At 42.3% G+C, this 13,445-nt stretch overlaps 1 pseudogene; it reads right to left on the minus strand.

The window, feature by feature from the left end:
- LOC141725202 (E3 SUMO-protein ligase PIAS2-like) overlaps positions 1–13,445 on the minus strand; it is a 73,176-nt pseudogene that overhangs the window by 22,950 nt on the left and 36,781 nt on the right.

Raw genomic sequence — 13,445 nt, forward strand, 5'->3', positions numbered from 1 at the left:
GGTAAGACACCTGAGAGGGTGGGGGGGGTTATGCAAAGTGACTCCAAAGTCCAGAATGCTTTGTGGGACCACGACTCGAAATGCAACGAGAAAACCCCAAAAACAACTGTTTTGCAGAGAAAAGAAGAAACTTCACAACTTTATAAAAGTTGTAAAGCTCGGTATGTTTATTTACGACGTCGGACACACACGGAGAAAATCCTCCTAAAAAGGCATGCGTACCCCTGAAGATTTCACACCTCCTTTTATCCCCCTTCCAAATGCATATGCATACAGTTTCACAATAAGTTCATACATATTCATCCCTCATGACACTTAGCACCAGTTCTTCTTTATCAAAGGAATTTCTAGGTCAGGGCAAATTGACCTCGTGGTCTTTTCTGTTTTTCTTTCTCCGTCTCCTTGCTGTCTCGGCATGCGAGTTTTTCCTTCAGCTTTGGCCGTTTGACTTTTCACCATTGTTAGACACTTCACCTAATTCAGGATGGATCCCTAGTCTGTCTCAAATAAGAATTGAGAGACTAAAGTGATGTCTGGACATGAGGAGCCGATTGCTGAGCCTGCAGAGATGCGGAGTCCCTCTCACCCTGACCATGGGAGTCATCCCCAGCACCGAGACTGAGGGGGACCGCACGGCCAAAGTAACATCTGACGGGGACATCACGCCCTAGAGGCTCCCACGAGGACTGGATCCCCCGGCTCTGCCCCTAGTGGACAGAGCTGCGCATATCCTCCTCCTCTGAGTCGCCCTGGGAGACGCGACGGGGACTGCAGCCCTGCCAAGCCGCCCAATCCTGAGCTGATCACTTTTAATAAAGGCATTAAAAAGGAGAAGAAGTCTCCTGGCCCTGTTTATTTCAAGCAGGCTGCTGGAAGCACTCGGGGTGTACCTTTCGGGGGAACGCTGTTGTTCTGTCAGCAGGATCCCAAAGGGCACCCAGCGGCTGCACCTGGGGCTGATGCTGTCTTGGTTGTGGTGGGATTTCAAATTTTCTATTTTTTTAAATTGACCTAATAAATCTTTGTCAATTTTTTAATAAATTTGGTTCCCAATTTGATCATGTATAACAATCTACTTCCACCTCACAGCTCACCACAGTAAGTCATGTCCATGGTATTCATTTCAGATGGTGTGCTCCTTACCAGCACAGGGACCCTCGCTGAAAAAGTGTGTGATGCCTCAGTAACAGCAAAGGGAACCTTTGATACTCTGGGCATGGGCTTTCTTCTCAAAATTATGCAAATTCTTGAAGTATTACAAATTCTAGGTTTAAAGAGCCACCAGCCATCCTCAAAAAGTATAGACAAGCAAATTAATTAGACTTACTTAGTGCTCTGGAATGATCGGGGTTTCTGATACCTTTCATTTTTAACCTCTGTAAAAGCATAGCTGAAGTGAGCTGGCGAACGAGATACACAGACATGGAGTAATTCTACAAAAAGAGTGATTGATGATTAAATGTTGATTTCATACAGTACTTCCACTATGACAACAGATTACTATTTACACTAGTTGTAGCATCCAGCAAAAAAACCACACGTGACTTTTGCCTAATAGTTATGAAAAGCAGACAGATGACTTCATTACTGGGAAAGACTCCAATACTCTGCCAGAATTCTCCTGCCAATCAAATTCAATTGTCCTACTGGATTTATGACTTAACTAAGAATGTTGGAGGTCAGGTTTTTTTTCTTTTTATTTTCTTTCTCTTAGGGAATTTTCTCCCATTTTGTTGCTAAGAAACAATAATGACTGATACTTAAGAGAGACAAAAGAAGTAACCATGGAGAAGGGGGAGGAGTGCAGCTGGCTTTATTATTTTAGCTGAAATTATGTAGCAATGAGATAAGAAAAAGAACAGTAACAGCAACAATACTAATGACTGAAGGTACAAGAACAATTCACACAGAAACTCCCCGACAACCAGATGGCTCCCTCTCATCTCATTGCATTTTTCAGTAAGTTGTTCTTATCTCAACCCATGATCTTTACCTTTTGTGCCTTCATTTCTCCACTCCAGCCTGCAGCAGCGGAGGGGGAAAGGAAAGCAGGGGAGCGAGTGGCAGGTTTTGAAGGTCTCCAGGGGAGCACTAAATTGGGGAGTACCATTGCTAAACCAGGACATTTATACAAATAGTCACATAGGAATAAGTAGTTCTTGACTTAGCAACAGCTTGAAGGGCTGCTGCAAACATTATTTAAACATAAGATGAATTCAGAAATTTCCCACTGTCCTTTTCTATCTTTAAAAAATCCATAGGTAGATTTCTAAACAACCACACAGCCATTTTAAAGGCCAATTTCTTTTCAGCTATGATTAGTGATGTGATAGATGAGTAATGCGATGATTGACTCTCACAATTAAAAGGCAAATATAATGTATATATGTTAAGAGTAGTTTTATAGACTTGTGTTTTACCCTCCCTTGCGTTGTTATCAGGGGGTGGCCTGGGTTTGGGACATTTGGGAGGGTCGGCTTGTTACTATGGCAACATCTGACCTCCAATCAAGATTTAAGGAAGTAAACACCACTGGACAGTGAAGAAAGAGTTGATGGACAGAACTTTGGAAGGGGCTAAAGGATTAAAAGGCAAAACCTCCACTGTGTGGATGAGCACATGCTGGGAAAAAAATCCTTTGCTCCCAGTGCCATAATATTTTCTTTATTCAGTCTTCTGTTGTATTTTTGATAAGGTTTTCATAAACCTTTTAAATTTTTTGAAAGCGAATATGATTTCTCACAGTGATAAGTTTAAAAAGTTTTCTCCAATGGACAATTCCAACAGATACCAAGAAACATGCCTTAGAATATATGCCTACATAATTTCATTTTTCACACCATCAGGCTACAAAGAAGTCAGTGTTATGAACAAAAAAACTGCCAATTTTTTTTTGAAGAAAAAAGTTACAAAAACTAGGCAGACCACTGTTGGTGCTGAAGTGCTACCTGTTTGTTATGATAATTACAAGTCGTTGTTGTTAAATGGTTCTTATTTGTATCGGTGAGGGCCCTGGCTGGGGCTGGGTTGATGGCTCTTCTCCCTAGACGAGATGGTGAAGGGCGTGGACCTCCCCAGACAGTGAGGAGAAAAGATGAAATGTGGGAGGGAGACATGCAAAATAACTTCAGGACCAGCATGCCATGAGAGGCTACTACTCCAAACTTACTGAAAAGACCCCCAAAACAAGGACCCAATATAGAGTTAGGAAATTAGAGTGATGTCTAGACATGAGGAGCGGAGTGCTGAGCCTGCAGAGATGCTGAAAACCTTCGTTGCCCCGCACCCTGAGCGGGAGAGTCCTCTCAGACTGGGACTGGGAGAGGACAGAAGCCGAGAATTCAACATCTGGGTCACCACGCCCAAAACAGCTCCCATGAGGACTGGACCCCCAGCTCTGCCCCTAGTGGACAAAGCTGCGCGTATCCTTCTCCTGCGAGTCACCCTGGGAGAGACGACGGAGACTGCAGACCCCTCGAGCTGCCCAATCTTGAGCTGATCACTTTTAATAAAGGCATTAAAAGGAGAAAAAGTTTCCTGCCCTGTTTAATTCAGCAATTAGGTCTTCCTTTTGTTATTTTGTCATGTCTGAACTGTTTTGTACTATTTACACCACAAAAGGAACTTGTTATTTTTGACACTCACTTCAGGCAACCCCTAACAGCAGGCTTTCTAATGTGAATTCTATAAGGAAGTCTTTATCATCTGTATGTGAATCATATTTATGTTACTGAAAAGTACAATAGTTCTGGAGCAAATTTTGTTTCCTGGCACTGATAAGTTCAGCCACCTAATACCAAACACTTGCTGGTGTATGCATTGCCAGCAACATCAGGCAGCAGGAAAGAAGAAATGCTAGATGAGGTTATTTAGACAGCTTCCCACATTCTACACAACATGCAGATTACCTTTCCAATTTCAGAAGCCCAGGAAATGGAAATCTGGTTTGGCACTGCTGATGACAACCTAACTAGAGGTGTTATATTTAAGGGGCGACCAGGTTGCTTCTGTTCAATTCCATTTTTTTGTGGTGGAGCATATCCCTATAGGAAGAAAGAACAATTAACGTGTTACCAAGTCTCCCTGCTGCACTCTGAAACCTTCTGACAGAGACTTGTAAGTTTTAAACAGATCTTAGGGAAGCAGGTAAACCTAGAGGATCTCTAGGCTGGAGACCAAATCCAACACAATCTGAAAAATAACAATCTTTGACAGTATAGCACTGTAAGTCAACAACAATTATAAGGCATTTTTTGTTTTAAGAGGTTTTATAGAAATGCTGAAAAGGTGAAAGAACACAGCTTGGGTCCAAGTTCAGTGAAAAAATAAAAAGTAATATTGATGCTTGCTTTTTTCCCACATACACACACATTGAAAAAGAGTGGAACATCACAAGGATACAGCCTTAGTGACAAACACAGCAAGTCATGAAGAGTTAACTCAGTGTTTCACACCCAGAAAACACTTCAGTGATTCTATGTAAAAAACAAGTCTTCTTCCAAGAGCTCCACATCTCCTTGGTGCCTGCTTTGCCTTGCATCAACTACACCTGGCCCAGTTAGCTACGAGTTGCCATCTGTCCTCTGCCAAGGTCCCTAAAGAAGGGCTGCACATGGAATATCAGCTGTATTTAAGAGATCATAGAATCATAGAATGGTTTGTGTTGGAAACAACTTTAAAGATCATCTAGTTTCAACCCCCTCACCATGGACAGGGAATAATAGGCTTTGCTGTTGTCTGCAGAAACAAAATAAACTAGATATTGTTTGCTCAGTTTTAGTGAAAAATTTCATAACCTGGACAACTTTTGTCTGTAGTTTTATTTCATAAGTGATGCTTACAAATTGAATCGGGAGTCATCCAGTTCCCTTTTGCTTCTAGGCAAGCACATAATCTCCAGTGTATCAGGAGCAGAAAAGTACTTGTGCTATCTGAAGGAGCACATGGCCTAACTGCAGCTTATTCATCTCACCCTGCATCTGTCATGATGAAAGCAAGCCAGTCTGCAATAGGAACTGAGAATCTGTTCTGAGTTCATATAGACAGCCTGTAGTCCACTCATTTCAAAAACTCATCCTGCACTGGAAAAATGCCAATAAAAGATTACAGCTCTATGCCTTACACAGAACTGACCACCAGATTTTATTTAGTTCAAGACAGTATTGTTCTATACAAGAAACTCCCAGAAAGGATATGCTGTAAAAACATTCACATGTATATATTTTTTTACCCAGAGAAACACACACATTCACAGCCTATTGCTTGGGAAAAGAGTTACTGTGAAAGACCCTAAGTCTGAAAATAAAACCCAGAAATAAAGAGCCTCTTCCACTGTCCTAGGGTGATATTATGATGCTTGTATCCCCAGTCATCTGTTCTGCTTATGCTGGATATTGAGTTTTGGGCTTTTAAGACTAGACCTGAGAGTGAAGGGAGGGGGAAGCAGTGGCACGCAGTTTGTCTGTAGAAGCTTCAATTTACTCCCCCGGAATTCCTTTTCTCACTGTGCTGCCGAACTTGGACAGCGAGAGAGTGATAAGTCTCTCAGTGCTCTCTCAGAGTTCTTGGCTTTTGCAGAGAGAGAGGGAGAAACAGGGAGTTTTTCTTTATTTTTTTGCTCGTTTTCCTCATAAGTTGAATCAAGGAAATTTTTCCCAAGACTGTGTCTTTTTTCCTGGAACTGTTGATATGGGAAACACATATGCTTATGAAAACACAGAATTTTAGAGGCATATAATATACTTAGGCAGGTGATGGGGAAAAGAGAAAATGTTTAGCAAGCAGATACAGCTTGTACCCAGGACACATAGGAATGTAACTTGCTAGATAGAGACAACTTGTAACAGAATACATAAGAATTTAGTTACCGGGTAAAGGCCATAAAGATTTAAAAAACTCCAACACTCAGTAAAGCAAGACTCAGGTATTGTTGAAACACATAAAGCAGAACCTTTTGCTTAAGGAGCCAGCAAGAACCAGGCTCCTGGTTTTGGCCAGGACAAACTGACCTGAGAGAAAGCCAAACCTCCACTGCACCTGCCCAGAAGGAAGGGTCAAGCAGCGAACATCAAAGAAGATGATGTTACTTCATCAAAGACGCCCACCCACGACCACCAGGAGGCATGGCACCACCAAAGACTCTGGGCGGGAAATGGGCAGGCAGGGAGGTGTGGGCTTGGGGGATCAATGTGTATTTAAACCTGAAATCTGTCTCAACAGGCAGGCATGTCTTTGGTGGAAATATCTCCCATGTGTCCCAGCTGGAATAAAACATACCTGCTTTACAATTTTAATTGTAAAGTCCTTATTTCGCAAATCACTGTTTCAATCTGCTCTGGACTGAAAACCCAGAATAACACTGGGAGCTAACACCTGTGGCCCACCAGGGGCCCAGGATGCTGCATTCCAGCACCAGAGGACTCTCTCTGAACTGCAGAAGGATTTTCTGAATTTGCCATCTCTTCAGAACAGTGAGAGGTTTTATTGTTTAATATTATTTCTTTTTCATGCTTGTGAATACTTTGCTTGTTAAATAAAGTTTTCCCACTTTTCTCCAAGGATATTATTCTCCTGAACTGTTTGGGGGAGAGGACCGCTGAAATCGACTTTTTAGAGGAGACTCCTTCGGAGGTTTCCTCCCAAAATTTGCCCTAAACCAGGGCATCCACTAACTAGACAAGTATACCATAGGATAATCACTGCCTTTTATTGTTCTTACCCCAGATGAGTGACCCAGTAGCTATTAGGGACCTTACCATGTGGACTTCATCACAGAACATAGAGGCAGCAGATTAAAGGAAACTACTGATAATTTCACATTTAAAAGAAGAAATTATTTGCCTTTTCTTTAATCAGACGTAAGAACTTCTGCCATTTATAGGGTATATATCCCTATTGCTTTGGTGTAGTAGGCCTTTCTCTACTATGGTGACATTATCAGCTTATGTGGACAAACACACCATTCCTGCAATATTCAGGAGAGTATTTCCCCCCATACTGTACCAGCCACAGTAACCCTGCTGGCCTCCAACCTAAAAATGAAATCATGTTGCTTTCAAGAGAGAAAGAAAGCAAGTTCTCTTGTATTTCTCATATTTCTCATATTTCTCAATTTTTTTCTTTTTTTTTTTTTTTTTTTTTTTTTAGAGAGACTCTGCAGTGCACATGCTTCATTTCAGTCAAGCTTTTGATGTTTTCTTCCACAATGACCTTGAGAACAGATTCAATCTTGTACTCCTAGAACAACTTAAAACCTTCCTTTCCTGGTCTTCCAGGAGTTAAGAACACTCTGCTTGCCTATCTCAACCAGCATGGTCTAGCACTGTTTAGTTAGGCTGCCAAATCTAGTGCCTAGCAAGTCCCAACATTATTTGTTTCTTTAAGTCTTCCACACTTGTTTCAAGAACCTTATTAGTCAAAGCAGGTATTGCCTGCAATAGCCAGAAAAATCTATCAACAGAAAACATGATTGCCCTTTATATCTGGCTATTTCCAGCCTTCCCTGACATATTTGATTTTAGCCTTTGAAAGAGACCTGCAGTGGTTTATGGAGGTTCCCTAAGAAAAGCAAATTACCTTTTGAACTTTTACATTCTGTCTTGCCTACAAAGGCGTCAACAGGAGAACCACCTGCTGTAGTTCATTGTAGCATCCCATGAACTCTCTCTCCTCAGCCAATTCCCAAGCACATTGCCCTGGAAAGACCATAAAATTCATTCCTCCTGTGGGAAAAGACAAGACTCTCCCATGGACCTCTCTCTCACTGATCCCTATATTTCACAACCTACCATGGTTTCTCCTTTCTCTGTTTCCTCATTAGTTGGGTACCCCTGGTGGCTGCCCCCTCTTCCCTGGAGACCAATCCCCTTTGCCCTGCCCTTAGCTCCGCCCTCTCATCCCTTTCCATTCTTAAACTGTTCAGAGCATATGCTCTTCCTCTTTTGCCTGGGTTTCCTTCAGCCTCCATGTAATAAACCTCTGCTGGAACATACCCTCAAAAGAGCCTTCTGCCTCTCTTGCTGAGCCAGCTGTGGTGAGTGTTGTGTGTGGATCTGACTGTGTTGCTTGAATGTTAACCCAACCTGCTTTTCTACAGGAAAGGTTTGTTGGGAACAGATAAGAGGCAGCAGCACCCACCATTCAACTCTTGCATTTTTAGTTCATCATGTATAAAAACCTTGTTACTTACCAAGATAGCAGCATGCAAGACTCTACATTTACTCCTTTTAAGTCAGAACCAACACTATAAAAGGAGGACACAGATAGTTGTATGAATACAAGGAAATACCATGTTAACATGAGTTGGCACAACCTGAATCACTACTGGTACACTGGCAGCATTTTTCTGGAGTTTCTGGTGAGGACTGCAGACAAGGAAACAACCAAGAATAATTTACAGACATCTGCAGACGCATCAACTTCTATACTAGGGAAAGGCAGAACAATACTCACTTAAGAACTGTGCAAGTTGGCAATAGAGGCTGGCATCACTGATTAATTATTTAACACCAACACTACTGAGTTGGACAATAGTGGTCTTTGAGACAAAGAAGTTATCTTGCATTTCCTGCAACAGAAAGGAACCACCAGAGGGATACAGGCAGTGACAAAAATCAACAGAAAATGTTGGCAGAAGTACTTGGACTGAGATTGCATTTATCATTCAGCTCATACTGAAGGAGAGGAAAGGAAGTTGCCAAGGCAATAATTTATTCACTTTCTCACCTAAAGTTCAGATGAAGAAATTAAAGAATCCTGATGTGCAGGAAGAACCTACAGGATTTAGATCTAAAGCAAAGCAATAATCCAAAATTATAAACAGTTTTTGCTAACACTGTGACATATGTTATGTACAAAATGAAGAGTATAAGACAGCATCGCAGGACATAAACTATATTAACAAGACAAGGCATCAGCAGACATTGATGTCCATAAGATAATATCAGACCAATTTTTTTTTTTGTTCCTTGCTTAAAGAAAAGAAGACAATCTGCATAAGAAAGGAGAAAATCCTCAAGCTTATCAGAGAACATAACTGGCATTTGCAAAAAATACAGACTAGAAAAAATATGAAAGAAGCCTTCTTACACACTGTAGACAGACAGAAGAACAGTGATGCAATGGCTAAAGAAGTAGGAGGAAGAGAAACTGAAGAGTCTCATTTAAGATGAGTAAAGGCAAAAAAACCAGTCATGGGTTGAAAATGCAGGAGGGAGCATACAGGACAATACATCTGACACACAAAGGTGGTGACAGACCTTATAAAAAAGAGGGTTCATACCTTCTCTCTCCACACAGCATTTTTCCAAACCCACTGCTGAAGAAAAAACCTCAGTACTACTACATTTTCCATCTTCAGTAGCTTCCAGAACCATTTCAGAACAGGTTGTATAAGAGTTTTTCTGTTCTATTGTACAGAGATACCCATTCCAGAGATTTTTTTAAAGAATAATGAGGAGCTTTTACCTTTTTGTATATATGTATATATATTATGCCTTGAGATAACCGTGCCAATGTACTAGTTTTTAAACATCAGAAACCAGTGAAGTGTATGACTTCCAACACTGTTCTGTTTTAGTATCAGGAAATGCTAAGAACCCTAAGACGTGTCTGTTCTTCATTCACGCAATGAATTCTGCACTAACCAGACAGATGCAGAGCAGCATACAAATTTGTACACAAGAAGGTGATACCATTCCCTTACAACAAGAAGGAACTCAAGCCAATCACAAATATAAACAAGTGAGGGCTACTACCAAGCAAGTCAAACTAAATTTGAATAGCTAGAAGGAGGATTCTTCATGCAGACACTGGTTTGGTTTTGATATATTTTGTTAACTGCAATAGATTAGGTTTGTTATAGGTGGCTAAAACACAATTACTCCATGCAGTGTCTGTAACATGATTAACAGTAGTAATGGCTATCTCACACAGCCAACATACAAACTATATACCTAACAGTAGCCAGAGAAATTTAAATGATAATAAACAGCTTGACTGTTTTAGCAAGCTAATGTTACAGATAACACAGACACAATGCAAGTCATACAAACAAGCTTACTGGCAATGGAAACAGCTTCCCATTTACTTTAGTACACAAACTATTAGGGTAATTATCTTCTTGAAGGCAGCTTGTCTCTGCTAGGCATAACCTATATCCCCAAAAAGAAAAAGCATAATTTTTAAGTGTCACCACATTTATATGTCCCCACAAACATCTTATGTTACATTAGCCAATAAAAAGTTGTAAGAGAACACTATGAAAAAGGTACCTTAGCTGAACTTGGACTGTGTAATTTCTTCTGCCCCCAGGCAAGAAGTCCCTGTGACAAAGAGAAATAAAAAGAGAAGTATTCATTTAGACAGCAGGTCTCATATTCCAGTCATACGGAGAAAGAACTGGCACACCTGCCCCAACATCACTAAACTTTGCTCTTATTTTTCTTTTATTGAGCTATGAACAAGTCTTATAAGCAACACCTTTGTTTACCTACTGCAACTTACACAGGACTTTAAGATCAGCATCCTCTGTCAAGAGTTTATAGTAACAAATATGATTTTGCCAGAGAAGAAAAAACTCTCTTGGCTTACACCATAGGTCTTGCAACAACATGAATCCCGTGACAAAAAAGCATCCTTCTATTCCTGCAGTCAGGAAACATGCAGGGAAGAAAAGCTCACCACTTCTCTAAATAGTGACAATTATTTGGAACAGAGTAATTGTTAACTCTTCAATGCGGTAGGTTGTACCCGAAATACACATAAATCCTGTGCATAGTAGTCCCTGAAGAAAACAGAACAGTTAAACTCAGAGTAACTTCAGTGAGGATTATCATTCAGCATCTGCAAGCTTCATGTGCTGCATAAAAATGAACAAAAAACCCCACACTTTCTCCTGAAATTTTGCAAAATTTTACCTGGACTATGCCACACTCTTCTTACCTAGAAATACAGATTTCTCTGACCTGCTGAGGTGTTAAAGCAAATGAAATAAACAGGGCTAGGAGACTTCTTCTCCTTTTTAATGCCTTTATTAAAAGTGATCAGCTCAGGATTGGGCGGCTCGGCAGGGCTGCAGCCCCCGTCGCGTCTCCCAGGGCGACTCAGAGGAGGAGGATATGCGCAGCTTTGTCCACTAGGGGCAGAGTCGGGGGATCCGGTCCTCGTGGGAGCTTTTAGGGCATGGTGACCCCTTCAGATGTTGTTTTGGTCTGAGTCTCGCTTCCTCCCAGACCTGGCCCGGGGGCTCTTGAAGACAGGGTGTGGAACAACGAAGGTTTCCAGCGTCTCTGCAGGCTCAGCAATCGGCTCCTCACGTCCAGACATCACTCCAGTCTCTCAACTCTTATTTGGCTCGTTGTTTTTGGGGTTTTCTCCGAGCGTTTGGAGTCGGGGTCCCACAAAGCATTCTGGTCCTTGGAGTCACTTTGCATAACCCCCCCCCCCAGGTCTCTTCTCCTCACTGTTCGGGAAGGTCTCCACCCGTTACTGTCTCAGAGAAGGGCCAATACCTCGCCCTAGGCAGGGCCTTTAGTAATAAAAAAACAACCATTATCAACAACGACCCGTAATTACCATAACAAAACATGCAGAACTTTGGCAGGGACAGTGATCTGGCTGCCTTTTTGTAACTTCTTCTCACAAAAAAAATATTAACCGAATTTTTGTTCATAACAGTCCCCCCTCTTTTTCTTTGATCGAGCTTAAATTTTAAGCTCGCATGAACTCACAATTTTTTTTTTTTTTTTGAATCTACTATAAATCTCTTGTGCACTTTGGTAATCATGGTGTCCTGGTTTAGGGCAAATTTGTTAAAGAATCTGCAAAGGAGGGCCCCTCCAGAAAGCAAAATCCACACGGCCCCTCCCCCCAACCGGTTCGGGAAAAAATTCCTCAGAGAGAGGTGGAAAGAACCTGTTTATTTGACTGGCCCAGCACCCACCCCAGCACACAAAATGAACAATACCCGATGACACCGCTTTGAGAAAGATGACAAAATCAGAAAGTCTCTTTTGGGGGGGTGGTTGCTCTGTTCTCAGTCCCTCCGGTGCTGGGCCAGCTGCTGCAGCCGAACCTTCGGTGTTCCCGGGTCCCAGTCCGGAGCAGGTTCCAGATGGTCACAGAAACAGGAGAGGAGAAACAGTCCAGGAAGCAATGTGGACTGTTTAGCTAGAACTAGCTAATAAGCAGAGGCAGAAAGCAGAGCAGAAGCAAGAGCAGAAAAAGAGAGCAAGCAAAAGCAGCAAGCTGAAGCTGGAAGTGAAAAAACAGCCCTATGTACCACTTGTCTCTGTGTCCCTGATAAGAGAAACCCAAACAAAACTTCCACTCTTCAGAGCCGGTCTTAAAGGCACAGAACAGATGAATGGGGATATACAAGCATCATAACATCACCCCAGGACATTCCACCCCTTATCTCCATATCATTCTTACCCCACAATCAGATCTCCCTGAGGTACACATCGTGTTGTTCCATCTCTTTGCATTATCCACCATGTGCAACCTGGTCCCTGAGCAAAGATAACCCCACAAGTGGGTTTGTCTGTACTCGAGGCAGAATTGATCCACACAGTCTTCCCTAACAAACCTCAGATATGTACCACTGGGACTTTGTCTCCTTCTATTACATTCAGGGACTCAGACTGGGCAGGACCTGCTTGGTTAGTGGAACCTCGGGTGTTAACTAACCAGGTGGCTTTTGCCAGATGCTGCTCCCAATTCTTGAAAGATCCCCCACCCAAAGCTTTCAACTGGGTTATTAGTCGTCCATTGTGAAATAAACAGGGCCAGGAGACTTCTTCTCCTTTTTAATGCCTTTATTAAAAGTGATCAGCTCAGAATTGGGCGGCTCGGCAGGGCTGCAGTCCCCGTCGCGTCTCCCAGGGCGACTCAGAGGAGGAGGATATGCGCAGCTCCGTCCACTAGGGGCAGAGCCGGAAATCCAGTCCTCGTGGGAGCCTTTAGGGCGTGATGTCCCTGTCAGATCTTGGTTTCCCTGATTCTGTCCAGCTTGGTCCTGGCGTTGGGACGACTCTCGACTCAGGGCGAGGGGGGCTCTACATCTCTGCAGGCTCAGCAATCGGCTCCTCATGTCCAGACATCACTTTAGTCTCTCAATTCTTATTTGGCTCATTGTTTTTGGGGTTTTCTCTGTGCATTTGGAGCTGTAGTCCCCCACAGCATGCTGGTCCTGGAGTCACTTTGCAAAACCCCCCCTCCAGGTCTCTTCTTCTCACTGTTTGGGAAAGTCCCCACCCGTTACTGTCTTGGAGGAGGGCCATTACCTCACCCCAGCCAGGGCTTTTACTAAGACAAAAACAAGTATTAACAACAACGACCCGTAATTACCATAACATAAGCAGCAGCCCAGCAATAGTCGTAGCTTTTTTTCTAACAGAAAATAATCAACTAAATTTTTGTTCATAATACATTGTACCTCTCCACTT

This window comes from Zonotrichia albicollis, chromosome W (assembly GCF_047830755.1).
Source record: "Zonotrichia albicollis isolate bZonAlb1 chromosome W, bZonAlb1.hap1, whole genome shotgun sequence".
Taxonomy (NCBI): Eukaryota; Metazoa; Chordata; class Aves; order Passeriformes; family Passerellidae; genus Zonotrichia; species Zonotrichia albicollis.